The 14,632-nt window shown below is 39.5% G+C and overlaps 1 protein-coding gene and 1 long non-coding RNA gene across 9 annotated transcripts in view; one reads left to right on the top strand and one right to left on the bottom strand.

Annotated features, from left to right (window-relative positions):
* LOC137229082 (uncharacterized) overlaps positions 1-14,632 on the top strand; it is a 566,856-nt gene that overhangs the window by 546,978 nt on the left and 5,246 nt on the right. The gene's annotated exons all lie outside the window — the stretch shown is intronic.
* The window catches only part of CDK14 (cyclin dependent kinase 14), a 716,891-nt gene that overhangs the window by 44,544 nt on the left and 657,715 nt on the right, over positions 1-14,632 (bottom strand). The gene's annotated exons all lie outside the window — the stretch shown is intronic.

Genomic DNA, 14,632 nt, shown 5'->3' on the forward strand with positions numbered 1-14,632 from the left:
CAAACAGCCATTATAAAGAATCCATCTGGGCTCAGTGCTGTGCTGAGCACCCACGAAGTAATAGAAAACAGGAGAAAAAACAGTTTAAGTTGACTCTAACAAAGAGATTTAAAAATTACCCAAACACATGTTTTCAGGCAAAATCAAACTCAGAAATGATTTAATGCAAAGTCAGGTAGACCAAGACTAAAGGAAAATTATACTTCAAATTAAATTCAAAACCCAAACAAAACAAAGTGTACTTTAATGCTGACGGGAAACACCAATCAAATGTCTTGTTACTAGGCAGGTAACTAGTAAGGAGTGGTCTGGTAGCCATATCTAGTAAGAGTTACGTATAAAGTTAAAAGGTGGTAAGTGAGTACCAATAAGCTAAGCCTTAAAATAGAAGAAGAATGAAATGATCATGAGAAAACAACTTGCACAAAGTGGAAAGAAATAAGAAATGATTTACATTAGTGATTGAGTTTTTATATCTGAAAAGTCTTTCCAGGTTTACAACAAAGCAAATGAATTGGGAATCAAAACTCAGTTTCGTTTCGTTTTTAAAAATTTTGGATGAATGATGAATATTTTTTGGATCAGGCTTGGTCTGAATTAGGAAGTAAATGCTTTTAGCATTTTACTTAAAATGATTTCATCTGTTTTAATATATAAACGCAATAGAAATCTTGTTTATAGATCATTCTACTATACTTCAATGACATAAAAATGGCTTCAGTTTCAAAGGGGAGACATGGCAAGTGATTACTGCATAAAATACTCAGTCTTGTTTATTTTATAGCATTTTTGTTCATGCCGTTTTAATGGTTACATGAACCAAATGCTTAGGCAACTGTGCCGAAGATGATTATGAATGAGAAACAAAGATATCTTAGAGGGCAAGCTGGAAGACTAACTGCTTTGCAAGTTTTCATGAAATGTAACTTATAGGGTAAAAAAGAATTCTAAGTAGTGTTTGAAAATGACCAAGAACACATAGTGACTAAAACTCACAAAGAAAGTTTTAAGATGTTAGGAGAAAAACCAACAAAAAGACCATCATAGAACACACCAAGAAAATTCAAACTTTCCTACCTTCAATTTACTAACTAGAATTAGTAATGGTTTTTATTTCCTGTCAATCTCTGAACTCTCTGCCATTTTGACACTGATGAGTACCTGTTCCTTGGTGACAGTTACCCTTCTATGGCGTCCAAAATCTGATTCTCTGTCCACTCCTGCAATGCCATCTTTTCACTCTCCTTGGCTGGGCTGGTCTGTCTTCCTTCCTGCCCACTCTCTCTCTCCACTTACCTCCAGCAGTCCAAGATCCTAAGCTTTGCTCTCTCCTGGGGGCCCTCTCACGTATGTTGACAGGTCGCTTCTGATCATTCCCAAATCAACATATCCTTCCCTCAGTCTCCACACTGTAACTGACAGACACCAGCCTATGTCCCTCTCCCACTGTGTCAACTTCAGTATGGTCATAGCCACCTTACCACTGAGAGATCCACTCCTCCAGGCTTAAAAACTTTGACTCTTCAATTTTTTGAACTTTTTTCTCTCCTTTGGCCAATATAGCCATCAGTCATTGAGTCCTACTGATTTGTCTCTCTCTGTATTTTTCCTCTCAGTACAATGCAGGCTCTCATCACATCATACCTAAGTTATTACCATAATAACATTAACAACAGCTCAGTAATGTCAGCTATTATGTGCCAAGCATTGCTTTAATTGCTTTATATGAATTATCTCATTACACAGGAAGAAATCAAGGCACAGAAGTGAATTTATCTGACTGAGGTCACACAGCAAGCAGAACCAGGATATGAACCAAAGTTCTTCAGCGCTAGATTAAATTGCTCCTCAGAGAATCTCTCATCCAAGCCATGCTGCACACTACAGCCACTTTATTTTTCTAAAATAGTGTTTTAAATGTGACAGTATGTACTAGCAACCTCAATTACCCATACGTGTTGGCTCAAAATTTGAGTAAAAATTTCTGGAATTTTATCCTAAGAAAATAATTAGTAACATATGGAAAGATGTATATATAGGGATCTTCATTACAACATGATTTATAGTAGTTCAAAACTGGAGACAACTTTAATGTTCAATGGTTGACTACAGAGAACTGTGGCACATTCACATGAGGGACTATACACCGTTAACAGTGCCACTGCAGAAGAGTATTTGATGACATGGGAAAATGTTCAAGATTTACTAAGTGGGGGGTCGGGGGGAAGCAGATTATAAGTTATATAGAGCCATATAGAGTATGGATCCAATTTTGTTAAAAAAGGAAAAAGCCCAAACCCCAAACCAAAGCAAAACCAAAAAATCCAAAATATACCAAAATGTTAACCAAAATTGTTTCTAAGGTATTGGAACCCTAAGGGAGTTATTTTCATGCTTTTCCAAAATTTTATAATGAATATATGATACCTTGTTATCAGAGCCCCATCTTACGATAAACGTTATTTTAAAAATAATATTCAAATCCCACTATTTCTGTAGTATCGTTTCCCTGCTCAAGGACGTGAAAATAAATACTTAATGTCTGTTACCCTAGGTTGAAAGTTTCTCTGCCTACAATTGAAGTTCCTTTGTCTAAGGCTTCTTGTTGGTTCTTCAGTCCCAACCTCTGAGTCCTTCTAGGAGACCATAGCCAAATTGATCTCTTCAGTATGCTTCTCTTACCCATCACCCACCAGCTAGCTCCGTGATGGGTAAGGCCGAGCCATAGCACTGCTCTATCACTCACACCTCACTGCTACAGGTGCATCAGTTCCTCCGTTGGATTCTTACAGTATAACTTGGATTTATTTAGAAACATTTGGTACTTCTAGTTTTACCATGTGTGGAAAATGACACTCAACCTGGCGGCCATACAGTTATTATAAAAAGTCATCATTACCATATACAAGCCAGGCCAGTGCTATTAATAACATTTCCCACATTTATGTGCTGCAGTTTTATTATTTACATGCTGGCCTTAGTTGCTCTTCAGTGTCTCCTACATCACATTGTTCACACTTGGCCTACAACACTTCCCACCTCAATTAAACAGATATATTTACATGTATGTTTCTCTTGCTCAATCGTCAGTTCCTTGAGCTCAGTAATAATATCTAAGTAAGCTTTACAGTTGTGGCACATAGCACATAGTAGTTACTCAATAAATATTTATTGGATGAATTACAGATTAGAGGAAATGGGTGAATCTGTATCTAAGTTGCTTGAGGAAAATCCAGGAAGCAACTTTCACATAGCTGATGACCAGAATGCAACACCAAACACCAGAAATGATTAAAATCTCCATGAGTGATACTGTTAAAACTAAAAATATGTCCTATGCCCACTTAGCTTTGCCAGATATCTAAGAGATGCATAAAAGTTAACCTGAAAATGTACCCATCATATTAATTTCTTATATTACATGATTGTTACTACCTAGAGATTTAGTGATAAAATAGGTGAGGGGAGGAGGAAGAGAAAAGAAGAATTTTTACTGGTTGTGAAAATTCCCAAATGGTAACTCTAGTTGCTACTTTCCCCCCACTATATCCTTAATTACTCTTAAGTTGCTATGTATCTGCAGAAACCAAAAGATCATACCACGATTCACAAGACACAATGCTATATGAATAAGTGGTCTAGATGGGGAGCTATAATTTTCTTGTGGGGCTTTGGAGAAGCTGTAACCACATGAGGAAAGTCTGACTGGTTAATATAGCCAGTCAGACCATTGCTTGCATTTAAGAACACTGTAACCCCAAACACACAGACTTGGTTTTATATAATGCATGGGTATAACTCCAATGAGTCTGCACACTGCAAGGATTTTTCCATCTCATGTTGGCCCTAATTTCCATTTCTTTAGAGTACTTCACTTCTCTCTTTGAGCTCTATGGGTCCTAACATTACATACTAAGTGGGCAAAACTGAGACTCCTCTTTCCATCTTAGCTACGACCATGAAATGTAGATATTTAGCTACCAGTGGATTCCGTCATCCAGCTAAACATGAACCTGAATCAAAGGGAGAATATGCAGAGAGAAAAGGGAAGCATTTTTCCTCTTCACCTGTGAATAATAAACAAAAGTACCCTTTTGGAACCCAATGGGTAACTCCAAGAGAGAAGCCATTCAAACCAGTTTTTATTTAGACTGTGGCAAAAGCATAGCAAACATTATTTAAAATACAACTCCTAAGAAACCAACCAGAGAAATAAAAACCAGGAAATTAAAAAGGTATAGTTTAAAATGAAACCCTATCATAACATAACTCTAGAGTCAGGGAAACTCAGGTCCAGTCCCCCACTTTATAGACTAACCTCATTCCCTCAGGCTTTTCACAGGTGAACTTATGTTTTGCATGAATGAGAGCACGATGAGATCCATAGTTACCTGGATTTGAGTAACAACGAGCCACTGTGAGTATGGCCATTCTGTATGGAGGATATGATGTGCAATGAATGGACTCTGGGATGAGGATGCTCCCCCTGGACCTGTTACTATGTTAGCAAATCAGACTCACTTTGGAACTGGGAATCTGAGTTCTGTCCCAAATTATCAGCCTGAAGATTGGGGTACGAGCAAGATGGGGGTGAGAATAAGGGCTGAACAGTATAGCAGAAGCAAATGGAGGAGTCTCCACAAGGGAACTCCAGTCTTAAGAACAAATTATGCTTCATGGGATATATGATCCTCAGGACATTCAGGCACTAAATAGGAAATATTAATAATGATACCTGTGTCCTTTAGTGGAGAGCTTTCCACATAAAATAAAAATACTTTATGTATTAATGAGGCAAAAAAATCAAGAAATATGACTCTTGTGTTCATTATAATAAAACCTAATTTGGATGAATGGCCTGAAAGACATATCTGAATCAAAATCTAAGCTGCAACACTCTTTAAATAGATACAATTGTATTATCTTTAAATAAACCAGAAGAGGGCTAAATTTGTCAAGTAGGGGTCTTTCATGGGCTCACCTGGACTTAGCATATTAACAGTAACTTTAACGTGCTTGAAAACAGTTTTCTTAATAGGATAAACACTGTCCTTTGTGTTCCTCTTCAGAACCTTTATTGCCTTAGCAAACTACTTTCCATAGATGGAGGAAAGGCCAAATTCACCAGGCCGTCTGCCTTACCAAAAATTATTATATACTAAAATTTAAATGTCTTAAAAGTTGTATAAATTTAGTAGTTCCATAAGTGTGTGTGTGCACACACAAACGCACCCACGTAACAAAACTAGCACCTTAGGCCTTTCTAGTTATCTTAGACCAACATGCAAAAAAATCACCAGCTGTCTGAAAAATAATATAAAAAGATTACATTATTTTGCTACAACAGCAAAAGTAAATGGAATGACAAGACTTCACCTAAATGGATAACTCATTAGCTGACCTAATATATTTTAATCTAAAAGGAGACTTGGAAAAGGGAAATACATTTTTTAAAATGCTTTAAACACAAACTGTCCCCTTGTAAACAACCAGCAATCAGTAGGTCTTACATCCCCGGCATTAGAGGGTTAAGACTCCACTAAATGTCTCTTCCACTTCCTCCCAACCAGAAGGTGTTGTAATTTTTTGGATTTATGAATTGGCCAGGCCAATCAGCATCTTGAACACAACAGACTCTGTCTAGATCTATACCTTACCTGCTGGGAAGAGACAAGTCCCCTCACACCTGGAACCCTGAAGCCCTTTAAGCTGCCTGCTCTGTAACCGTGGCAGCTGGGCCCTACACAGTTCTTCATCTCCTGCTACCAGGGCCTCACTAAATAAAGACTATAGTGCCTCGTTAACCAGCAACTGAGTGTGAAATCACTACATTGCAATTCCCTACTCCCTGAGTCAATCAAAAATTTTTTGCCCATTATAGATCTGGATGCATTGGGTCAATAAAGAGATGGGGAAAAATGGAGTTGAATAAAATGAATGTTTCAGGGCAATGGGAACACACTCAAATGACATATAGTGAAATTAGTTAGTGCATTCATATAAAACAGTTAAGAACTAGCTAACAAGAGACTTCTGTGGTGGCCCAGTGGTAAAGAAAACGCCTTACAATGCAGGGGATGAGGGTTTGATCCCTGGTCAGGGAACTAAGATCCCACATGCCACGGGGTCACTAAGCCCGCGCGCCACAACTACTGAGCTCGTGCGCCTCAACCTGAAAGCCTGCATGCTGCAAACTACAGAGCCCATGCGCTCTGGAGCCTGCACACCACAACTAGAGAGAGAAAACCCGCAGGTCACAACTAGAGAGAAGCCTGTGCACCACAACGAAGAGCCTGCGTGCTGCAACAAAAGATCCCGCACATCTCAACAAAGACCCGACGCAGACAACAATAAATAAAATAAATAAATAATAATTTTTAGAAAAGATCTAGCTAACAAAACCAAAACATGGTTCCTTAATGTCAACATGGTTACTTAATGTTGTTAATACTAAATGTCATCACTGTGCTTAGAACTTGCGCAGGATATATAATGGAGAAAAGTAAAGAGAGATACGCAGCCAAGAACAAGCTTTTGTCAGGTCTACAATTGCTAACAGATTAGAGTGTGTTTGACAAGGCACTGAGATTGTAACATACGTTCTTTTGAAGGAGTTTTAACATTTTATGCATTAGCTACATGCTGACCCAGAGGGCACAAGACCTTGAACCGTTAAGAACTATCGGAACGTCATATGCAATAATCAACAGGTCTTCTCGCCGCTTGGAATCCTGTGTGTGCATGTGCCCGAGGATTGAAGATGCAAGGAAGCTTGGCACAAGAGGAGGAAAGTCAAAAAGGAGTGAACACGAAGAAACAGGCTGCAATGTGTGCTGAACGCAGTGCTTTTTTCTTGAAGAAGTTCCCAATGCGAGGGCCACGTTCAAAAGAAGGTTTCAGAAGAGGGAAGGAATGTTTTGAAATAAAGCTCTTTTCAACTTTTCATCCCACCTAAATAACATCTCTTATCTAGTACTACTTCTCTAGTTGCAGGGCTACTTACTCAATATCCTTTAATATCCCTTTCACTTATATTCTCGAAGATTCTTTTTCAAGAGTGCAAAATTGTTGTATGGCAAAAGTCAGAGTGTTGAAAGAATATTACTGTTAAAAATGAATTAGGACTATTGGGTCCATCCAGAGCACTTGAAAATCATTAGGCCATTAATACAGCGCAGTCTCCCTAAGAGTAAATTTTCATATATGGTGTGTTATGTCTTTATATAAAATTTCAACAACTTTTGCTGTTAGTCTGCAGACTTCTTATAGACAGCAGCTATATCTTGTCTCCCACAATGCCTGGCAAATAGCAAGAATTGAATAAACATTTGTTGACTTGTATTGCTATAAAGGAAATGGACAGCATAACATAATACTTCTAAGCAGGAGTCCCACCAGCAGCCATGTTTACACTCCCCGCTTCATTGCTCCTCTGGGACTCCAGGGTGTCCCTGACCGACCGCAGTCCTCATGACTCTGGCCAGACTCAATGACTGTTGTCTGTCTTCCCCACAAGACTGCACCAGCACCAAGGCTTACTTGACATTGTAGTCTAAATATCCAGAACAGGACTGTACGTATAGGGGGCACTCTGCTTTCTACCCTAAGGCACCAAAGCTAATTATTACCTCACAAACTTCATATTCACCAAAGAAGCTGCCATCGTATCTTAGTAAAGGGACTGGAAATACAGAATTCCTATATGAGTAAAATGTAATTATGTGCACATCACTATGTGATTTGCAAATTCTCTCTTAAAATGAATTATTTTGTATCATACAACTTAATTTTATCATTCACAAGTTATTCAGAACCTGGAGACAATTATTAGTTATATATGAACATATGTATACACATATATATCTGTAGACAGATAGATTGATATAGAAAATTTAACAGATATAGAAAATTTAACCCTTAGGTCTCTTTTTACTTCTTGACTGATTTCCTGATGGTGATTTTAATGTTAAACATGCTCATTTTAAGGTTAGACATAATTAGAAACGTAGATTAGAAGAATAAAGAATTCTATGAAGTATTATCATACCAAAAGAGAAATAATTTCAGAGTTGGCTGTTTTCCTGGATTATTTATCCATTATCCAGATTTTTAGGGGAAAAAAGAGAGTTCGGTTTGGAGCCTGAGACTCATAGCCTCACTTCATATATGGCAAGTTGGTAACATCTACAATAAAGTATAAGATATTTATCATATATGCAAACATAATCCATTAGGGGAAAGGCAACATGGTTTATATACAGAGGGGGCATGTCTCTCCAATCATTTTGAGTTATTTGACAGGGTAAATAAGCAGAGCACATAATTTATGTAAACTTTCAAAACTCTTTGACAAGGTTCCACATCAAAGACAGTTTATAAAAACGAAGTTAACATGGGATTGGGGAAAGTGTTTTCTCATGGAGAGAGGACTTGATTAAAGATGGGAAATAATAAGTAGAACCAACATTTTCCATCACACAAGTGTTAAAAGTAACTAGTGGGCTTCCCTGGTGGTGCAGTGGTTGAGAGTCCGCCTGCCGATGCAGGGGACACGGGTTCGTGCCCCGGTCCGGGAAGATCCCACATGCAGCGGAGCGGCTGGGCCCGTGAGCCATGGCCGCTGAGCCTGCGCGTCTGGAGCCTGTTGCTCTGCAACAGGAGAGGCCACAACAGTGAGAGGCCCGCATACTGCAAAAAAAAAAAAAAACTAGTAGCCAGCATCAGCTGCATTTTCTTTTTAATATTAAAAATTATCTTGAGGAGAGAGAGAGAGCACACTCAAAAAAAAAAAAAAAAGCTAATCTGCAGAATCCATTTCATCCTCTTTCAGGTGATAAAATGCTTAAAACCCTGGGAAAATCTGTGTGTGTGTGTGTGTGTGTGTGTGTGTGTGTGTGTGTGTGTCTATCTGTATGTGTGTGAGAGAGAGAGACAGACAGAGGCTGAGAAAGAGAGGTGCTGGTGGAGGTGGGCCTGTTGGGGGACCAGAAAAGTGATAAGTAAATGATGCTTTTTATATCAAACTGGCTTATCTGCACCTACCCAATATGCACCAGTTTGATTACTATGTCCCACAACATACTTGATTAAGAAAGTCCAGTGAAACTGAGGAAATAAAATATTCTAGGTATTATCTTGGAAAATGGAGGGAAAAAAAATCTCAATATTATATATATACATATATGTATATATATGTGTGTGTGTATGTGTGTGTGAGAGAGAGAGAGAGATCAAAGAAAAACAGGCAGACAGAAGACAACAGAAAAATGGAGGTTGTTCGGTTGTTCAGCTTGGAAAAACAGAAGTTGAGAGGAGCGACTGGAAAAGTTTATAAAATCACAAAGGACTCAAGTGGGGGTAGCTATTATACTCACTGTCTGAACAGTAAAGCCAGGTAAACCCCTTTGAAGTTTAAAAGGCTCTTTCAGGACACCTGATAGGAAGGGCTTAGATTCACACAACAGGTGGCTTTTCAAGAGAAAGCATCTAGTGAAAAACTGAAATAGGCTTAAGACTTTCGGGACATCCAGGGAGGCTAGATTCTTAACACGTTAATAAAGGAAATGAGGAGCTTCTTGTTGCATCCCCACCTTTTGAACTTTCCCTCCCCTACACCCATCACAGACAGGGGCTGAAAAGTAGCCAGCCTGGTGAGCCATTGCTTCCTTTCGCCTCTATTAACCAGAAAATGGAGCATGAATTATGAATGCTGCATTACCTATTGCTGTTGTCAACATTAACCACTAATGACTCAATCTGTGGGGAAGAGGGGTAGAGGAGAGAAGGTACCAGCCAAACAATGGTACTATCTAAAGATGTAAATGATCTTTTCTGAGGTAATTAAAAAAATTTTTGGCTGACTTTAAAGACTGACTTTCTTACGTGCAGTGCGGCATAGAACATCTTGCAGGCTGCAGATCAATAAATTCCACCTAACTTTCAAGTCACGTTGGCGTGCAGACCCCGCTGGTTTATTAATTTAAATTTCAGCCCTCTAAAAAGATATGTCTAAAGAAATAAAGCACTATATAGATCGCAGTGAGATTGCTCAATCAGAACAGGTCTTCACATTTATTGGTTATTAACATCAGTGGGAAATCTTAAAACAAAGAGAAGAGGTCACCCCTCCTTCCGTCTCATTCAGTTAGTGTTTTTCTTAGGACCCATTCCTTTTTGTTTTTAAGAGTACTTGATATCTGAGCAGCAAAAACCTATGGCTTTCCTCAGGCAAGCTTCAGCAACTAGTTAATTAAGAATAAAAAGGGTGTAAACAAAAGGACAGTAACTCTATCTCAAATTCAATCTCCATGTTCGAAGGACTGTCTGCCGTGGTTGCTCCACTTGGCTTACGGGATCTTAGTTCCCTGACCAGGGATCAATCCCAGGCCCCCTGCAGTGGAAGCACAGAGTCCTAACTGTTGCACCGCCAGGGAATTCCTCCCTTTCTTTCTCTTTTCCTTGCCCCTCTGTACCCAACACCTATTTAACTATAAGGATATAACCTGAAAGTCTGAGAGTAGAAATGAAAAGCTAGAAATAGCTTATGTTTTTTCTTTCAGTCATCTCTCCTGTGCTTCTTTTCTTATATTTGATACTGCACTTTGCTTTCAATTATACATTTTCAAAAGCCCTCAAATATGTGTCAGTGGATTATTCCTTTTGTGGACTTGTTCCAGGTAACAAGACATTCTGGAATTCCTGCTTCAAAATGGTTACCATTTTAAGAAGTATAAACTAATTTTACTATTAGGCTATGACAAAAATTACTGTGATAGTACAGCTGCATTTCAAACAATGCATCCTCAAACTAAATGATTTCTGAACTATCTGTGTCACTTCTCCCTTGTATTGACATAAATAAGGGAAAGCTGCCTGAATCTATGAAAACTGGTCAGAGACTAAAGCTGCAGCTGAATTCTACAATACCTACTGCATTTTTAATTCTGAAAGAAATATTTATGAAACAACAATACCATCTGAATATGGCCCATAATGATAGTATCTTAAGTATATGTTTTTTAAAACAAGTGCTTATGTGGAAATCTCACGTTTTCAGACCAACTGTGTCTTCATGAAGTTTATACAGAATATTATCATTTTATTAATAACTGTGATATGTATTTTAAAAGCCAACTGAAACAATATGAAACTTATGCCACATTTTCATGTCGAGAATTTTAGATAAAAGACAGATTTATACTTTTTATTTCTGACTGCACTCAGTTTTAATCAAGGTTCCTGGAGCTTCTCACTAACAGTGAAATTGTATTTAAATAGGGCCTTTAGGGTGTCCGAGTTACAGATTAATTAACTCAACTTAGACAGGGTTTTGGGAGCACGGTAGTTCTTGCAGCTCTAATTTTATCTCCAGAGGTAGTCAAAGTTCCTCTAGACATTAGCAACTAAATACTTGCCTAGGCTTGGACTGACTGTGATTGAAACATCCAAAATAAAGCAGGCTTGTCAGAAATCAGAATAAGACCAGTGACGAGTGCAATGGGAGGACCCATGACTTGTTTATATTTCTAGCACATTGTTGCACTGGGCTAGGAATGCAGCTTCCACTCAGCTGCGGGATGGTGGGGCTGCCTCAGTCTCCTGGTCTGCAAAATGGTGATAAGAACACGTAGAGGGTTGTTATGAGCACTAAATGAGAGTATTCATGTAAAGTGCTCAACACAATGCCTGGCACACAGTAACTCAATAAGTGAGATGTTGTCACTATTATTATTATATATCTGACTAATGTGCTTTATGGTATAGCAGAATTTTCTAGAAATAAAAAAGAGAAAAGGTTAAGGAAAAGATAAGTTTGTGGCTGTTCAGACTTTATAGTGAATGATCTTCAGTTAGATTTTCTTTCCTGCTCCTCCCCAGGCACTCCTGTACCTACTCATCTACCCTGCTGTCAAGGTCATCACATTTCTTGTCTGGCTGCAAACATGCCCTGGACTCTCCAGCCTTTCTGTGCCTTTTGATGCCCCCTCTCTGGAAGCCTATTCCTGACTGTAAATATCCCACCTCGGCTTCAAGCTTTAGCTCAGATGCGATTTTCTCCATGAAGCATCCCCTGACTCAGTGAGGTCTGTCCCTCCTCTGTTTTGATTGCATTTTATTTATGCTTGTATAATAGTACTTTTCACATTTTACCTTGAGTTAATCATCTGTATCATATGTCATTTATTGCACTGTAAACTGCTTGACAAGACTGACCACTGTAATGGACTGAATATGTCACCTCAAAATTCATGCTGAAGCCCTCAGCCCCAGTGTGGTGGTATTTGGAGTTGGAGCCTTTGGGAGATAATTAGGTTTAGAAGAATTCACAGGGGTGGGGCCCCCATGATGGGATTCTTCTTATAAGAAGAGTCAGAGCTCTCCCTGCTCTCTCTCTGCCATGTGAGAACACAGTGAGAAGGTGGCTGTCTATAAGCCAGGAAGAGAGGAATCAAATCAGTCACTTAAACAGACCCAGTCATGGTCTTTTGTTATGGGAGCCTGAGCTGACTAGTACAACCATGTCCTGATATCTCTCACAAATCCATCTGTGGGATTTGTTGGCATTTAATAAATGTTTGCCAGTTGTCTTCTCGTTCATCTCGGCTATTTATTTCCACGAGTATCTTTCTTCCCTGGAAAACTGTTATATTCTTTTCATTTTGCTTCTGGTTCCCCAGAAACTATATGCAAACATAAACACATATAATAGTAAACCTGATTAATTGCTAAACAATTAGAAAAGATTCTAAGGCCCAATAAGGGCCAAGAAGGCAACAAGTGAATGAAGTGGGCTATGTTATTTACATAAAGAAATATGTTCTTGCCAATTCTTCTTGCAACAAAAGCCTCCTTCGGGCTATTTTTACATTTGTCATTTAGGACAGAGATACAGTTACAAGAAATATTTCACTTTTCTTTTCCCTCTGCCATAAGATAAACAACAGACAAAAGGTGAAGGTACATAGCAACTGCCGCTGAGCCTCAGAGGCAGGAGGGCAAGTTGTGAGTGGCAGGGGCTGTAGCAAATTTCAGAGCACAGCCTTTTCTAAAAAGGCAGCCTCTGCTCACCCCTGACCCATCACTGTGATTAGAGAATGATCAGAATGGCTCAATCATCCTTTTATTTTTTTAATGAGATGCAGAAAAATAGGGATTTTTATATAAGATCTCCATAGTTTTAAATGTTGACTCTTATCAAGATTTAAAACCACTGTTTTAGGCAAATACAATGTGTACGGGTAGTATCTATTAAAGGTTTCCAACTGACAGCCTCCACAAGTGCTTTGGAAAATCAGAGAAAGGCAATACAGTCGCAGCCTGGAAAGCGCTGGCTGGGCATCATGGAGAAGATGGTAACTGGGGTGCACCTCCAGCTTACTTCTGTCTTTCTTCTGACGTTTCTCTCTCTGCTGTCACTGCTGATCTTTACCCACAGCAGTTCAGGAACAGTGATCCAGCTTTGGAACATTTATGTGGATCTCATCAGAGTGTTATCGGGCTGGAGAAGACCAAATATTCAGTTCTGCTTTTGATTCCTCACTCTCTCTCTAATGATACAGCAACCTAGACTACAGGGCACTTCTTTGCAACCCCAGACTTGGCCTAGCCCTCCTCACCCATGGCTTACCCCTTCAGAGCTCTTCCAGGCCACCAGGGAAGGTGCCTTTTGGCCAATTCGTTAGTTCCGCAACATGGAAGGCAATTTTAACTCTTCTCTGGCCTATCTCCTCCTGCTTCAACCACATGACTACATCACAGTACTGATTTCTTTGCAATGGTTTTCAACGACCCCTACTGGGACCACAAAACTTAAATAATTTTCCTTAAAGACTGCAGTCTCAAGGCCCAGGTGGCTGGTCCAAGTCAGAGATCTTCATCCCTACCCTACACAGCTTCCCTGAGTTAAAGAGAGCTGCCTGTAGACCACAAGTGAAGACCACTGCTAACAGGACAGGTGTTAATGCAATGAATGACTAATAAAATGTTCACCAACATAAGGTCACATTTTTGGTGTGTATGCAAATAGGCAAAACAGAACTCATAATTAAACAAAAGAGCTTAACATTAGATCCCAATTTTCAGGACAGTCTGTGTCACCACAGAGATCCCCTCAACAGTGTCAAGGGCAGAAAAAAAGTGATTGCTAAACCTATTTCAACTTGCCAAAGGAAGTTCTATAAAACACCCCTTTAAGGAAGTCAGCTTTTTTTCTAATTTAGTCTTGTTTTCTTACTTTTTTTTTTTTTTTTTTGCAGTACGCGGGCCTCTCACTGTTGTGGCCTCTCCTGTTGCGGAGCACAGGCTCTGGACGCGCAGGCTCAGCGGCCATGGCTCACGGGCCCAGCCGCTCCGCTGGGGATCTTCCCGGACCAGGGCACGAGCCTGCATCCCCTGCATCGGCAGGCGGACTCTCAACCACTGTGCCACCAGGGAAGCCCTTGTTCTCTTACTACTGATTTCTATTAAAGAGACTGACTCTCCCCAGGATGCTCAGTTCTCTGAGGACCATGTGAGGGGGCTGCCACCTCCTCCTCCCTCGTGTCACCACTGCTCACTTCTGCCTTTCATCCCTCCCTAAAGAACTGGACAGGGAAAAGTGCAGGGAGAAGGACTTGCTGATTTTCCCTTTTCA

Source organism: Pseudorca crassidens, chromosome 8 (genome assembly GCF_039906515.1).
Source record: "Pseudorca crassidens isolate mPseCra1 chromosome 8, mPseCra1.hap1, whole genome shotgun sequence".
NCBI lineage: Eukaryota > Metazoa > Chordata > Mammalia > Artiodactyla > Delphinidae > Pseudorca > Pseudorca crassidens.